The sequence below is a fragment of the Rhinolophus sinicus genome, chromosome 2, assembly GCF_057876585.1.
Source record: "Rhinolophus sinicus isolate RSI-liver-muscle chromosome 2, RSI-T2T, whole genome shotgun sequence".
Classification (NCBI taxonomy): Eukaryota; Metazoa; Chordata; class Mammalia; order Chiroptera; family Rhinolophidae; genus Rhinolophus; species Rhinolophus sinicus.
The window spans coordinates 189,938,915-189,954,269 of record NC_142502.1 but is presented as its reverse complement, the minus strand read 5'-3'; the positions used below and the strand labels follow the sequence as shown (position 1 = coordinate 189,954,269).

At 46.6% G+C, this 15,355-nt stretch overlaps 1 protein-coding gene across 31 annotated transcripts in view; it reads right to left on the bottom strand.

Annotated features, from left to right (window-relative positions):
- The window catches only part of MYT1L (myelin transcription factor 1 like), a 365,607-nt gene that overhangs the window by 134,666 nt on the left and 215,586 nt on the right, over positions 1-15,355 (bottom strand). The gene's annotated exons all lie outside the window — the stretch shown is intronic.

Sequence of the window (15,355 nt, the reverse complement as noted above, 5' to 3'; positions counted from 1 at the left end):
CTAATTTTATGAATGAAGAAATTGACGACGAGTGGTTAACACATTTGCTCAAAGCGCCTCAGCTAGTCAGAGGGAGAGCCATAGTGACACCCAGCTTTCTCATCTGCAAATCTAGGACCCCTCCCAATGCCAGAGATCCCGTTCAAACACACGGCCTTGAAGAACCTGGAGGACTGGGACACAGGGTGAGGAGCGCGAGCGAGCCCTGGTGGCCCTGAACGAACCTCTGGGTGGTGGCACTGGGTGCATCCCACCCAACAACAGCCGTGGATGCTGTCCAAAGTGTTCATTCCCTAAAAGGACTGGTGCGTCCTGCTCCTGTGGTTCACGGGAGCCCCCACAGGCAAGTGAGGCCAGCGCCTGGCTGTGCTAGGAGGTCACGCGCTCAGGCATTTGCAGGGTGACAGTGACTGCAGACAACCAGCAAGGTGGAAAACCGACATCACAACGACGGCTACATGGAGTCCCTTTGTAAATCCTCATTCGGACAACAAATGAGAAGCCAAGGGGCCATCGGGCCATTTTCCTCAGACTCAGTGACCCGTTCCTGACCCTGGAAACCTGCATCCTTGTCTATTTTCTGACCGTTAGGTACTGAGGTGTAAAGCCTTTCCTTGTATCCTTAATTTTCCCAAGGCACGATTTCATCCACACAGGTAATAACTAAGCGTTTGAACATGTGTGTCTTGACGAGAACATGAGGCTGCAGACCACAGAGGATGTAAAGTCATAAATTCCCAGACAGAGAAAGGAATTAGACCAGATTTGTCTTTCTTCTTTTCAACTTCGCCATTGAAAATGCACTTCTCCCCACCTGCGCCTTCAGATTGACTGACTTCCCTTCAACGTCAGTTACTACGAGCTCGACCTTCGTCTGTCTCACCGGCCGGAGGCTCTGGGCTGTGCACTGCGCGGGGCGGGGACAATTCCACTGTCCTTTATCTCATGGGCCTACACCTAGTGGTTGGTGATCATGGGTTGTTGACTGGATGGCAAAAGAAAAAAAGACAAAAGGAGAGGCGGAGGGAAAGAGGGAAGGAGGGAATGGAGGACAGAAGGAGGAAGAAAGAAAAGACAACATGTGTGGAGGCATTCTAATTCTAATTCTAATCCTAATTCTAATCCTAATCCTAATCCTAATTCTAATTCTAATTCTAATTCTAATTCTAATTCTAATTCTAATCCTAATTCTAATCCTAATCCTAATCCTAATCCTAATCCTAATTCTAATTCTAATTCTAATCCTAATTCTAATCAATCGGATTATGTTACGGAAGTGACTCAACCAACCAATGACATGTTTAATGGTTAAAAAACGGGCAATCAGACAGACACGGGTTACCAAAGCATGACCTCTTACTACCTCATGCCCTGAGCTCGGTGTTCTCTAAGCATTACATTCCCAGAGTTTTTCAGCGTCTAAATCAGATAACACGTACAGCGTTAGGCCGCCGTCACTGCTCACCAGCGGGAGCAGCCTACACCTCATCAGTGCAGGGCTCCAGCTCAGTCACGTGCTCCAGTGTCTCGGAGCCCAGGTTTCTCACTTGTAACTGCTGGGAACAGCGGAGCCCCATGCAGACAGCCGGCTGCTCACGGGCACCTCTCCTTCATGCAGCCCCATTACCGCAGTGGGACTTGAGTGACCGTGTGAGAGGACGGCCGAGCCACTGCTGTACGAAGTCGGGGAGAGCACAGAGGGGCGTCGGAGTCAACACAGTTGCCACTTAAATATGCGGAAAAATCATTTAGTTTGAGTATAAAGAAAAATAGAAAGTATGAATCAATAGAAAGAAAAAAGAACGTAACATAGTATGTTTGGGTGAAGTAGAAATTCCATGGCCATCATTAAAGTTACCCTAAAATCCCCAAATGAAACAAAACTCACCACTAATAATTGAGAAAAATACAACATAATCTACTAAGACAAAAATTAAAACAAAGTAATTCATTGAAACCATGTTCAGTTTTAATACGGACATATGCAGATGTCTGTCTTTTTAAAATAAATTCTTTTAGAAAACTATGGTTATAAAAAGAAGCATTTTCCAAGCAGCTAATATTCAACTGCATGCTAGTAATATTATCGAGAAATACATGTAGAAACAGCTCACACTGTTTAAGAATAAGTAGCTGAATCATATATTAATGGGTGACAAGCAAGCTGTCGATTAGGGCCCCACCCAGCGCCAGGTCCTCAGCACCAATCAGCTCGATTCGAAATTCCTGGTTAGCACAGTTGTCACATAAACCACAGCAGATTCGCCTGTGCGTTTTGTGTGTTGTAACCATGAAACCATGTGAGACAATGCCTTTTACAGGAAGGAGTTGGAAACACAGCAATGTTACTGTATCTGAAAGCAGTGTGTTCACACTGCTCCATCAGCGAGATTTCCTGGCACTGAGCGCTGGGCAGCCATTGCGGGAAGCCCAGTGGCCGCCGCCCAGCCCCGCCCCAGGGCAGGAGCAGGAGCAGGACCAGGCTGAGGCCGCAGCACCAGGCTGAGGCCGCAGCACCAGGCTGAGGCCGCAGGACCAGGCTGAGGCCGCAGCACCAGGCTGAGGCAGCAGGACCAGGCTGAGGCCGCAGCACCAGGGCGGCCAGCACTCAGAACCTATCGGACTTCCAGCTCATCTTTTGACGTTAAAAGTCAGTGGAAGAAATTCTCTCTGGGAAATTTATTTGAGGAAATCAAGGTCTCAGACCTACTTTATTTCTTTTTATTTGCTTTTGAAAAATGTACATTCTCAAGGGTCCCCCTGGAGAATCTGAAAGAAGAGGGGCTGAGCGGGGTACTGAGCACGCACTGGCCACAGCGGGTGGCACGGGGCTCCCTGCCTCACCCTCAGCACCGGCAGAGATGGGGCAGGGCACTGTTATATGCCAGACAGGCTCCTACCCGATTTCTGCTCGACTTGCTGACACTCAGCCCTAGATGTCTGTTCAGAATGAAGACCTACAATGCAAGATTCCGTCCTTGGACTTGCAGGTTGGGAAATGTCTTCATTTTACCCTCACGTGTGGCCTTCTCCACGCAAATCACTTCCTGAGAGCAGGACAGCAGGGCTTCCGCTGCAGCTGAGGCCAATCTGGCTCCCTGTACCTCAGAAGCCCAGTGTCCCCTGTGAACAGCTCGCAGGACCTTCTCCTGCTCCTGGCTTTCTGCAGGCACAGCCCTCTCTCTTTTTGCTGCGCAGCACCCAGCCCGCACACAGCCGGAAGCCCGCTGACCCTGGGGATGTGCTTCTCCCTTTTTTGATAACGTCTCCCTCTTTAATAGTTTCTTTTAAATTTCTAGCAAATGAACTTGGATTGTCTAAATTTATCCTCCATTGATTAGCTTTCATATTTTTTTCCATTATGTTTTTCTTTTTTCTCTATCTTCTGGTTTTCTCATATTTATCTTTAAGAACTTCAGTTGCATTTTAAAGTTTTAAGAATCCTATTGTATATGCCTCAATGAGTTTTTGTCCCAGTTACACATTTGCATTTATTTTGGTGGTCATTTGTCTTCACAAGCGGTTAGACAGCACGTCCCACCACTGTGTCAGTCGTAGCTCAGTGACACAAGATAAGCAGTGCTTAACATTTGATCGATGATGAAACAGATGAGTGAAGGCAGGTGGGGGAAGAAGGCGTCTGGGCACCAGGCGGCTTCCCAGGGCCTCGTCTTCACAACAACTCATCAAGTGGGTGTTACTTTCCCTGTTTTGCAGATTCGAACAGAAGCTGGAAAGACGTGACATAATTGTCCTGTCTTCGCTCAGCGAGTCGGGCAACAAAGCCCAGGTTGCCCGCAGTGAAACAGTGAAGGACAGGGGACTCCACGCGCCCCCTTTCTAGGGCACGGCCACACGTTCCCTACGGGTTGGCTGGGAAAACGGCGGGGTCAGGCAGGAGTCCCAGGCTCGGTGTGTACCTCCTTTTCTAAAAGGAGGTGCCATGGCCTTCAGCTGTCCTTGCTGGGGCTCTGGCTCATCTTTTCTATGTGGAACTAGGCTGGTGGCTTGCAAGATTTTTCAATGTGACCCTTTGTGAAAAATATATTTAACACCTTGATCCAGTGTACATGTTATGAATACTACAGACAACATGGAAACCGCAATAGGAGCCAACATTTTACATACAGCGTGTATTCTCTGGGTAACCTTGCAGGGCCATGCTGCCCATGGGCCCATGGGGTGTGTGGAAGGGCTCCCAGAGCACACTCAGCTCTGCTCAGGTCCTCGGGGGCCCCACACATCACCCCAACTGCAGAACACTCATCACTGGACACACTCAGCCACAGCAGAGAGGTGTTTTAGGAGTGGGCTTGGACGTGATCGCTCCAGCCTTGGGAATGACGGGGAACCGAGCAGGCGTCCCTGGCAGCCCAGCTAAAGCCTCCAAGTGCTCCATCATGTGAAGCTGCCCTGCCCGAGGGCCACATCGTGTCTTCCGGTCAGGCTCGAGTCACTGTCACAACACCACCTGCATGGTAGGGCACTGCCACCTGTGCCGCCAGCCTCTGTCTTGCCTGAGCTCGCACTGTTCCTGACGCCTTTTGGACCTTTCTACTTAGATATCCCACGCAAACCATTATGGACCACGAGGCTGAAGGGTCACTCACTGAACACCCACCCACACCTTCTCCTTGTCCCGTGTTTGTGCACAGTGACATTAGGCACGCTGCCAGCCCACAAATCTCCATCATCGCCCTGCCCCACAGCCAGTTGTTTCGGGGTCAGCCAAGTCTCCCTCTCAAAGGTCTGTTGCATTTTCCCTCCCCTTTCTGTTTCTTTTGCTGTATCCACAGCTCTAACCATGGTCTGGGCCTTCTCACCCCTTCTCTGAATGCCCAGCTCCCGTTTCATCCATTTTCTTCCACTTTCTAAGGTACAACTTTGTAAAATGAATGCCAGGCAACCTTCTTCCTGCTCACAGTTCCAGAGGGTTTCTCCACTACCTTCAAGGTAAAGCAGCGCTCTACCGTGAGGCCCCCAGCTCTGCAGGACGGGGCCTCAGCCTACCTGCTGAGCCCACCTGAAGCAATCCCCATGGCCCCACCACACCAGGCTGCATGGCCTGTGTCCTTCGCCTCCCCACGCCCCTGTGTGTGCATGACCACCTCTGCAGAGCACTGTGACTCAGTGCCCGGTCGTGCTCTGCGGGAAAGCTGAGGGCACTGGGCCCAGGCGCCTCCTCTGTGCTCACAGGGCACCTAGTGCCCTTACAATCATGAGACTGACCGTCCATCTGTGCGCTCCTTCCATCCACGTCTTCTCTTCTGCAGCCCACATTTCAGATAGAAAGTGCTTTACCACACAGTACTGCAACACTCTGCTTACTTGCCTGTCTGAAGTGCTACAGAAACTCTCCTTTTGTATTTTGGGTGTTTGCAGAATGAAGTGGAGAGTGTGTCAAGGTCGTGTGCATTCTGGCAGGATTCCTGAGTGGATTCTCCCATTTTCCTACTGCTACAGCTGTCTCTCTGTATGGACGGTGCCACAGTTGAGAAGCGCAGGAAGCAGGAAACCAAGCTCTTCGGGGCTGAGTGAGAACATTCAGAACGGAACTCGCTATTAACGGAGACCAAAGAAGTCACGTCAGGAGGACTGCTGGCTGGCTCTGGACTGGGCGTTCTGCCTGGTGTGGAGAAGCTGTGCAGTTAAATGTGGTCTGGTCATGGGGCCAGGTCTGAGGCTGCACAGGGCGGCACTTTGGGGTGACAGGCACACTTGATGGGGCCACTTGGCAGGTGCAGCCATCTACAGATTCGTTCCTCTGGGCCAGGTCTTGGTGTATCCTGGAGTCCTCTGGACAAGGCACGATGGAGCCGTGCAATGACGTAATGGCTGCCCCCCCCCCAGTAACGGATTCTTCATCATTGGAACTGCCAATAACGGCTCCGGCGCCTGTTCTAGAAACGTGCAGCACAGAAAGAACAGGGACCGACCTGTGCTCTGCTGTGGGAGCTTTGTCAGCTTTGGGATTCACACGATATACTCACAGCTAATGTCATACGAAACAAAGAACTCACACTTGCCAATTTCAAATCTTACTACAAAGCAACAGTAATCGACATACTCGTAGTATAGTGCAGCATAAACATAGACACAGAGACCACTGAAATAGACTTGCGAGCTGCCATGCAAAAAAAATGACTTTGGATCCTTACCTCACACCATATATAAAAATGAACTCACATTGGATCAAAGACCCAAATGTAAAAGAGGTGAAATTATAAAATTCTTAGACGGTAACATGAGTAAATCTTTATGACCTTGGATTTGGCGAAGGAAACTCAGCTATAACACCAAAGTATGAGGAAAAAAAGCAGTCCCACTCCTGGGTAAGAAGTGAGATCAAGTGCACACAACACCTTGTACGAGCACATTCACAGCAGCACAACTGGTGATGTCCAAACTGTGGAACCAGCTCCAACTTCCACCAGCAGATGAGGACAAATGCAGTACAGCTTCTCCACAAGAACACGTTACTCAGTTACAAACAGATGAACGGATAAGTGCAGTGAGGTTTCTCCACAAGAGCACGTTACTCAGTTATAAACAGGAATGACACACTAATGCTCACTACAACATGAATGAGCCTTGAAAACATGACGTCTAGATGTCATCAAAATGGCGACATGAGGTGGGCCTCCCCTGGAAATTACAACAAATCTAATAACTATAACTCCACAAAGGACTCCCTGCATAGCAGACAGACAAGATGAAGAGGCCCACTACTGGATTCACCTAAAGGTGGGCGAATCACGCGAGCGGGGAAGGAGGGAAGGGAGAAGTGCAGAGACGGAGCCGCGCGGGCACAGGACGCAGAACTAGCTCAGTGCTCCGAGCTCGCTGCTTCCCGGAACCACCACAGCTGTGGGAGAGGGAAGAACTCGGACTGCTAGGGCTCTGCTTATGGCCCACAGGGCTGAGGGGGCAGATTATAACACGGCTGAACCCAACGCTCATGGCAGAGACCTCGCAGAAAAGACTGAGGGAGGAAGGTTGAAAACGGTGGTTTAAGCCCTCACTGCCAAGCAGAGAATGGAAGCCTTACGCACTGAGACTAGACGCCCCCTCCCTACCCTCCCAGAGCTCGCCCCACCCCCACCTGCCAGGTGCTAGAAGCGGAACAGTAGCAGTGTCAGATCAAAACAACAGAAAATTTGCTATTTTGAGAACTGTGGCCCACAGACACAGATTTGCAGCCCAACTAGTTCCGGCAAAGGGGAGGGAGCTGTGGAAGCAGGACTGGCTGTGGTGGTGGTCGCCGCCATTGCTCTGGGCCACCTCTCAGTCCGCCCCTGTCCCCACCTATCTGGGCAGATCCCTGCAGGAGTAAACAGAACTGCTGAAACACTCGGGCTCTGAATCTGGCGCAGGAAGAGCTTTGGAACTTCAAAAGCTCTCGGCATCCCTACAGGGACACGATGCCCTATAACCCAGGTGAACTGTTAACAGAGAAGAAGCCCGCCTTCCAGGGAATCCCCCCATTGTGTGAGAAGCTGGAATAGTGCAGAGAAAACATAGCACTACCGTGTGAGAGAGAAAGGGCTGCAGTCGGAGAGAAAATAAAACATTCTACCAACACATACTGGAAAACAAAAGAAAGACCTCTTCCTATCAACCTGTTGCAGAATCCACTCCTGTAGATGTCTAGGAAGAGAAAAAATAAATCATCAATTGCTATGCATAACCAAGGCAACAAGACAACTCAGAAAGAAAGTGAAAAGTCTCTAGAAAAGGAACTTAAAGATATGAAAATATGTGATTTAAATGACAGAGAATTCAAGATTCAGTTCTGAAAAAACTCAACGAGATGCAAAAAAACACAGAAAGGCAGTTTAATCGAACTCAGAAACACAATCAAAGAACAACGTGAACACTTTACCAAAGAGATTGAAATTTTAAAAAAGAACCAAATAGAATTTGTGGAGATTGAGAACTCAATAGAAGAAATTAAGAATGAAATAGCCAGCTTAGGTAGTAGAGCTGACCAGATGGAGGAAAGAATCAGTAACATCAAAGATAGAAACCTGGAAATGACATGGATGGAAGAAGAAAGAGACTTGAGACTTAAAAGAAATGAAAGAACTCTACAAGAACTTTCTGACTCCATCATAAAGAGCAATATGAGAATAATGGGCATACCAGAAGGAGAAGAAAGAGAGAAGGGAACAGAGAGTATATTCAAACAAATAGCTGACGAGAACTTCCCAAACTTGTGGAAAGAACTGGATCTTTGAATTCAAGAAGCAAACAGAACACCTAATTACCTCAATCCCAACAGACATTCTCCAAAGCACATTGTATTGAAGCTGTCTAAAATCAACGACAAAGAAAGAATCCTCAAGGCAGCCAGGGAAAAGAAGACGGTAACTTACAAAGGAAAGCCCATTAGATTATCATCAGATTTTTCAGCAGAAACTCTACAAGCCAGGAGGGAGTGGAACCAAATATTCAAACTATTGAAAGAGAGAAATTAAGAGCCAAGAATAATATACCCAGCAAAGATATCCTTTAGATATGAAGGAGGAATAAAGATCTTTCCAGACATGCAGATGCTGAGGGAATTTTCTAATACACAATCTGCACTATAAGAAATACTAAAGGGGGCTATTCGACCACTGTCAACAGGGATAATTTGTGGCAACCAAAACATAAAAAGGGGGAGAGTAAAGACCTGAACTGGAATATGGAAATGGAGAAAGTAAGTGTGCTGAAGAAAATGGAATACTGTAATTATCAAACTTTCTTTTACATACATTTAATGGTAACCACTCAAAAAAAAATCCAGAATTGAAATATATACCATAATAAAAGAAGAAACAGAGCAAACATCATAGACTACCACCACACAGAAATAACAGACAACAACAGAAAGGCAAAGAAACAATGGAGACACAATCTTACCAGGAAACTGAAGATAGAGTGATAGGAAATCCTCACATATCAATAATCACCCTAAATGTAAATGGACTGAACTCACCAATAAAAAGGCACAGAGTAGCAGATTGGATAAAAAAACTAAACCCAACCATATGCTGTCTCCAAGAGACACATCTTAGCTACAAGGACAAGCATAGACTCAAAGTGAAAGGGTGGAAATTGACATTCCAAGCAAATGGTACCCAGAGAAAATCAGGTGTAGCCATAATGATATCAGATAAAACAGACTTCAAGGTGAAAAAGATAACAAGAGACAAAGATGGACATTTCATAATGGTGAAGGGGTCTATACAACAAGAAGACATAACAGTTATCAATATTTATGCCCCCAATCAGGGAGCACTGAAATATACCAAGCAACTACTAATAGAACTAAAGAGAGAAATTGACCAAAACACAATTATACTAGGGGACCTAAATACATCATTGACAGCTATGGATAGATCATCCAAACAGAAAATAAATAACGAAATAGCAGCCCTAAAATGACACATTAGATGAAATGGACATAACTGACATTTATAGAGCACTTCATCCTAAAACATCAGACTATACATTCTTTTCTAGTGTACACGGAACATTCTCAAGGATAGACCATATATTGGGACATAAAATCAGCCTCAGCAAATTTAAGAAGACTGAAATCATACCAAGCATATTCTCTGATCACAAAGCTTTGAAATTGGATATCAACTGTAAAAAGAAAGCGGGAAAAAACACAAGTACATGGATATTAAACCGCATACTTTTAAAGAACGACAGGGTCAAACAAGATATTAGAGGAGAGATCAAAAGATACATAGAAATAAATGAGAATGAAAATACGTCCTACCAAAATTTTGGGGATGCAGCAAAAGCAGTTTTAAGAGGGAAATTTATATCATTACAGGCCTATCTCAAGAAACAAGAAAACTCCCAAATAAATAACCTCATGTTACACCTTAAAGAACTAGAAAAAGAAGAACAAATGAAACCTAAGGTTAGCAGAAGAAAGGAAATAATAAAAATCAGAGCAGAACTAAACGAAATAGAGAACAAAAAGACAATAGAAAAAATTAACCTGACAAAGAGCTGGTTCTTTGAAAAGATTAACAAAATTGACAAACCCTTGGCTAGGCTCACTAAGATAAAAAGAGAGAAGACACTAATAAACAAAATCAGAAATGAAAAAGGGGAAGTTATCACGGACACCACAGAAATACAAAGGATCATCCAAGAATACTGTGAAGGACTATAAGCCACCAAATTCAATAACCTAGAAGAAATGGACAAGTTCTTAGAAACATATAGCCTTCCTAGGCTGAACCATGAAGAACTAGAAAATCTAAACAGACCGATCACCAGTAACGAAATTGAATCAGTCATCCAAAACCTTCCCAAAAGCAAAAGTCCGGGACCAGATGGCTTCACTAGTGAATTCTACCAAACCTTCAAAGAGGATCTAATACCAATCCTGCTCAAACTCTTCCAAAAAATTGAAGAAGAGACAGTACCCTTAACTCATTTTATGAGGCCAACATTACCCTGATACCAAAACCTAGTAAGGACAACACAAAAAAAGAAAACTGCAGACCAATATCTCTGATAAATACAGACGCAAAAATCCTAAACAAAATTCTAGCAAATCGAAAGCAACAATGCATTAAAAAGATTATTCATCACGACCAAGTGGGGTTCATCCCAGGGGCAGAAGGATGGTTCAACATCCACAAATCCATCAATGTGATACATCACATAAACAAAATAAAGGACAAAAATCATAAGATTATATCAATTGATGCAGAAAAAGCATTTTTTTCAAGATATAGCATCCATTTATGATTAAAACAGTTAATAAAATAGGTATAGAAAGAAAATACCTTCACATAATAAAAGCCATATATGACAAACCCTCAACTAATCTCAATTAATGGTGAAAAACTGAAGCCCTTTGCTCTATATTCAGGAACACGACAGGGCTGTCCCCTATCACCTCTGCTTTTAAACATAGTGTTGGAAGTCCCTGCCAGAGCAATCAGGCAAGAGAAAGAAATAAAAGGCACACAAATTGGGAATGAAGAAGTTAAATTGTCACTCTTTGCAGATGACATGATGCTATATATAGAAAACCCTAAAGACTCCACCAAAAAGCTATTAAAGACAATCGACGAATACAGTAAAGTTGCCGGCTACAAAATCAACGTACAAAAGTCCATTGCATTCCTATATACTAACAATGAAATCTCAGAAAAAGAAATAAAAAACAATTCCTTTTGCAATTGCAGCAAAAAGAATAAAATACCTAGGAATAAACTTAACCAAAGATGTGAAAGACCTATATGCTGAAAACTACAAGACAATTTTAAAAGAAATTGAAGAAGACACAAAGAAATGGAAAGACATTCTGTGCTCATGGATTGGAAGAATCAACATAGTTAAAATGGCCATATTACCCAAAGCAATATACAGATTTAATGCAATCCCCATCAATATCCCAATGGCAATAGAACAAAAAATCATCAGATTTGTTTGGAACCACAAAAGACCCCAAATAACCAAAGCAATCTTAAGAAAAAAGAACAACAATGGAGGTATCACACTCCCTGACTTTGGCTTGTACTACAGGGCCACAATAATCAAAACAGCATGGTATTGGCAGAAAAACAGACACATAGACCAATGGAATAGAACTGAGAACCCAGAAATAAAACCACATAAATATGGACAGATAATTTTTGACAAAGAAGCAAAAAACATACAATGGAGAAAAGACTGCCTCTTCAATAAATGGTGTTGGGAGAATTGGAAAGTCACATGCAAAAGAATGAAACTGTACTGCTGTCTGTCACCATGTACCAAAATTAATTCAAAATGGATCAAAGACTTAAGCATAAGACCTGACACAATAAACTGCATAGAGCATTTTATGAATTTGACTCCAAAGGCAAGGGAAGTAAAAGCTAAAATAAATGAATGGGACTGTATCAAACTTAAAAGCTTCTGCACAGCAAAAGAAACCATTGACAAAATAAAGAGGCAACCAACTGAATGGGAGAAGATTTTTGCAAACAGTGCCTCTGATAAGGGGCTAATATCCAAAATATACAAGGAACTCATGAAACTCAACAACAAAAAATCAAACAACCCAACTGAAAAATGGGCAGATGGACCTGAAGAGACATTTCTCCAAACAGGACATACAGATGGCAAATAGACATATGAAAAAATGCTCAACATCACTAATCATCAGAGAAATGCAAATCAAAACCACAATGAGATATCACCTCACCCCAGTCAGAATGTCAATCATCAACAAAACAAATAGTAACAAGTGTTGGAGAGGCTGTGGAGAAAAAGGAACCCTCATACACTGTTGGTGGGAATGCAGACTGGTGCACCGCTATGGAAGGCAGTGTGGAGGTTCCTCAAAAAATTACGAATAGAATTACCGTATGACCCAGCAATCCCTCTCCTGGGTATCTACCCAAAAAATCTGAAAACATTTATCCATAAAAGACACGTGTGCTTCAATGTTCACTGCAGCTTTATGGCGGCCAAGACATGGAAACAACTAAAATGTCCTTCGATAGATGAATGGATAAAGAAGTTGTGGTATATATACACAATGGAATAGTATTTGGCAGTAAGAAAAGATGAAATAGGACCACGTGGAGGTGGCTTTTGTCACCCTGTTTCAGACATCGGGGAGCCCCGGCTGGGGAAAGCTGAGTGACCCCGCCAGCAGCCAGGTGGCGACCTGGGGAGTCCGTCCATCTCTGTGCCCGCTCCCTCTCTGCTGCAAGATGGATCGCGGCAGGGCCTCCCTGGGCACCGGCCTGGAACACTGACTGGGAGCAGCCAGGCCAGCAGCGAGCGCTCAGAGCGTCGCATGGCCACCTTGCCCTCTGCACACTCAGAGGCTTGTGGCTTCAACGTTATTCCACAGAGAGGGAAGCCACACGGTTTCTGAGGAGGATGGAGCACAGGAAGCGGAGGGTAGGAAGGGCCTTGTCGCTAAACAGTGCGGCATCTGCTCGCACCGGCCCTGGGCAGGTCTTCCTCCCCTGTCACATGTTCATTCCTTCCAACGGCCCTGTGAGGTGCCATCTTAGTCTGTGACGCAGACAAGGTGAGACGCAGCAAGCAGCCTGACGAGGGTCACCAGAGTCAGACGCCAGCAAACAAGGGAGAGCAGGGTGCGTCGCTGGGGAGGACAGGCACTGTGTCCCTTGGAAGGAGACGCGGACGCTCATTCTGGTCCAGTGGAGGCCTGGCGAGGACAGACAGTCTCGCTCCATCCAGCGTCAGGTGTGGACGCCTGTGTTTGTTGTGCGTCGTGTTGGGAGCAAGGACACAGCAGGGACGGAAGCACACAGAGTGACAGCTCTCAGGGGACCCACAGTCACGGTAGGAAGACAGACCAATACAGCGCGTGCTCTGTCAGCCAGGAGAGGCGCTGCTGAGAAATTCAGAAGGGGGCAGGGCGTGGCCAGGAAGCCCGCCTGAGCATGTGGCACAGAAATCCCCCCTCGGGCCTCCCAAGGCCCAGCACAGGGCCCGATGGGGATGCAGGACGAGGACGCAGTACTCTCACTCTGGAGCACTCACAGAGCCCCCAGGACTGTCTTCTTTCCTAAGTGGCGCCACACGGGGCAATTCCACGGTGATACAGGATGCCGGGGAGGACAGGCAACCAGTGCCTTGTCCAGCGTGGCCTTCTCTGCAGCTGCCTGGGGGTGAGGCAGCTTCCAGGAAACCACAGCGAGGGCAGAGTGTAAAAGGCAAGAAAAGAAAAACACCGTATTCCAAACCAAGAGGGAGAAGCTGGCTAAGGAAAGCAGCGCAGCGCCCTAGGACACACTGACACAGACACGCGACAGGAATAGGGCACGGACACAGGAGAACAGTGGGACGGTCTGACCCCCGTCTTGTCAATCTCAGCATTGCAGACCCTAATCTTCTTGGTATGGATTTCAGTACACAGACGGTGATGAAAAAGCCTCCAGTCTACCTGCTTAACTGGCCATTTAAAGGAGGTGACATCAAAGCCTCGCTAATCACTGAGCCCAAGGCCCCCCAACAGCTGTACCACCTTCCCCTTCAAGCAGCCAGACCAGAGGCTGGGCACCTGGAGCTTCCTGCTGCGGGGGTGTCATGACGACGGCGTGGGCTGCGGGTTTATCCCAGGCGCCCGGGACCCAGCCGGATCACCTGTGGGAGAACTGGCTCTGGCCGCCCTCGCACCGGTGGGGCCATGGGCTCCCTGAGCACACCTGACACAGACAGTCCTCTTTCTTTCACTCACTCCCCACCTCTCGGCCTGGCAAGTTACCCAGGAGAGTGTGGACGCCTGTGTTTGTTGTGTGAAAACAACCGAAATACCCAACAATGCAGGAAGGCTGCGTAATTTAAAACATGTCCACTGCCCAGTATAAATGCGAAGACCACTGATTTTTGCCCAGTGGACTTGAGTTCTGGCTTGACGAGCCGCCAGCCATTTCCTTGGTCTGCAGACCCACCTGCTCCCAGGTTCCCTTTATAATGTGGGGACAGTAATTCCTGCCTGTAGGTTGCTGGGGGATTAAATGAGCAACACATCAGACACTCAGCACAGAACCAGTGCCCAGTCAATGCAGGCCTCTTCCCCCGGAAACACAAGTAATTCTGAGGACTTTGCAGGAATGTTTTAAGTGACTAGGATGTAATTTTGAAACAAATTACAGTGGTATCTCAGTTTTTGAACATAATCCGTTCCGAAAGACCATTCGAGTTCTGAGACGTTCGAAAACAGCCGACAGCGAGGCCTCAGGATCTCACACTTAGCAGAAGCCGCGTGACATGTTCGACTTCCGAGGAGCGTTCGAAAACCGAAGCCTTTACTTCCGGAGTTACAGCGTTCGTAAACCGAAATGTTCGTCAAGGGAGACGTTGGAAAACCGAGGTGCTACTGTATTAGGTGGCAAAACTGTAAGTATAATATGCTTATAACCCAAATGTACAATGGACACGAATAAATACGGGCAGGACATAAAAAGAAGTGCTGACAATACTGAGCTGTGGAGAGGACGGCACACGCACCTTTCAGCTTCTCAGTGTCTCTCCGGTTGCACAGCACCTGACCTACCAGTGGTGACGACACTGGCCCCCAAGCACTAAGCACCTCCTGACTAAGACGCAGCTCTCAGTACAAGAGGAGACACCGTTAACTCGGCTGTCTGTCTGGTAACGACAGTTTAATGACGGTCTTGGGAGAGTTTTGTCTTGTTCTATTCACTTTCCTCACGAGGGAGGACTTTACTTTGGCAGGAGACAGAAATTAGACCCCCGCTAGTCCTGGTCACCAGTCACCAGGGACGGGAAAGTCACACTCAACGGGGGGCCTCTGGGCAGAAGGTCGCTGCTGGGTCGTGCAGCGGCTTTAACTTAAGTCCAGGAA